Source organism: Arachis stenosperma, chromosome 10 (genome assembly GCF_014773155.1).
Source record: "Arachis stenosperma cultivar V10309 chromosome 10, arast.V10309.gnm1.PFL2, whole genome shotgun sequence".
Taxonomy (NCBI): domain Eukaryota; kingdom Viridiplantae; phylum Streptophyta; class Magnoliopsida; order Fabales; family Fabaceae; genus Arachis; species Arachis stenosperma.
In genome coordinates, this window is record NC_080386.1 from 86,925,972 (window position 1) to 86,928,150 (window position 2,179).

A 2,179-nucleotide genomic window follows, 5' to 3' on the forward strand; every position below is an offset into this window, starting at 1 on the left:
TCAAGTTGAAGAACAAGTGATATCTTGGAACAAGAACAAGCAGAATTGAATAGAAGAACAATAGTAATTGCATTAATACTCGAGGTACAGCAGAGCTCCACACCTTAATCTATGGTGTGTAGAAACTCCACCGTTGAAAATACATAAGAACAAGGTCTAGGCATGGCCGTGAGGCCAGCCTCCCAATGATCTAAGATAGCATAAAACTATTCAAAGATAGCTATCAAGATGTCAAATACAATAGTAAAAGGTCCTATTTATAGGGAACTAGTAGCTTAAGAATTACAAAGGTGAGTAAATGACATAAAAATCCACTTCCGGGCCCACTTGGTGTGTGCTTGGGCTGAGCATTGAAGTATTTTCGTGTAGAGATTCTTCTTGGAGTTAAACACCAGCTTTTGTGCCAGTTTGGGCGTTTAACTCCCACTTTGGTGCCAGTTCTGGCGTTTAACGCTGGGAAATCTGAAGGTGACTTTGAATGCCGGTTTGGGCCATTAAATCTTGGGCAAAGTATGAACTATCATATATTGCTGGAAAGCCCAGGATGTCTACTTTCCAACGCCGTTGAGAGCGCGCCAATTGGTCTTCTGGAGCTCCAGAAAATCCACTTCGAGTGCAGGGAGGTCAGAATCCAACAGCATCTGCAGTCCTTTTCAGTCTCTGAATCAGATTTTTGCTCAGGTCCCTCAATTTCAGCCAGAAAATACCTGAAATCACAGAAAAACACACAAACTCATAGTAAAGTCCAGAAAAGTGAATTTTAACTAAAAACTAATAAAAATATACTAAAAACTCAACTAAGTATACTAAAAACATACTAAAAACAATGCCAAAAAGCGTACAAATTATCCGCTCATCACAACACCAAACTTAAATTGTTGCTTGTCCCCAAGCAACTGAAAATCAAATAAGATAAAAAGAAGAGAATATGCAATGAACTCCAAAGCTTGGGATCATGGATTCTATGCTGACATTCGTCACCCCAGGAGCTTGAGAATCTGTTTGAAGCTGCTCAGAAGCTTTACATGCCTAGTTTGGGACCCCGGAGGCTATTGGCATTCCAAGCAATGGTGGAGTTTTTTGGATGAATTTAAACATAAGCCGCCATAACGGGAAGCTCATCCAATGTCCAACTTAAGGACTTTAACCAAAAGTGCTAGGTGGGAGACAACTCACCATGGTATGGTCGTTTCTTTTTCAGTTTTATTTCGTGTTATTTATTTTTATTTCCTTTTTAATTGAACTTGAATATTATTCATTCGCATTGCATACTGCATAATTGCATACCTGCATAAAAAAAAAAGGGAAAACACGCACGCGACGCGACAGCGTCGCTGACGCGTCCGCATCACTAGTGCGTTGGGTAGAAAAGAATTGAACAGAGAGTCACACGAGAGCGTGGCTGGAGGTGCGCCTTTAGCATAATTTGACCCCACGCGACCGCGTCATATGGGAACTTTGGCCTCCCACGCGACCGCGTCACCCATGCGGCCGCGTGCCATGCAAATCAACGTGAAAAGGGTGCATAGCCGAAAGTTATGCTGGAGTGGTGCTGGACTGGTGCTGAAAGCACAACCTTACCACGCGGACGCATGGCTCACGCGTTTGCGTCATATCCCCATATTGGCCACTCATGCGATCGCAACGACCACGCGATCGCGTCACCCAAAATTTGGCAAAATAAGATTTTGAATAGAAAGTTGTGCGAGCGCGAGGCTGCCCTCACGCCAGTAGCATAAAACGTGTCACGCGACCGCGTGACCGACGCGACCGCGTCGATTAACTTCAAACGCAAGTCACGCGGCCGCGTGCCCCACGCGTCCGCGTCGCTTGCGCCGCACAGCTTATCCTAATTTGCCAATTATCTTATCTTTTCTTCCCCAATCCTAATTTTTCATTCCCTCCTTTCTTACTCACTTCTTTCCCTTCTCATTCTTCTTATCTTTCATTTTATTTATTTGCATATTTCATTCATTGCATTTTCATTTAGTGCATATTTTTTCTTTTCTTTTCTAAATTTATTATTTTTCCTTTGGTGTTGATTTTCTTATTTAACTGTTGCATCTTTTCTGGTATAATTTTTAGTGACTTGTTTTACAATATTGGGTGATGCTATTTTTCTCTCAATGTTGATCTTTTATGATACCTGTATTCCTTTTGCATTGACATGAACTTACAT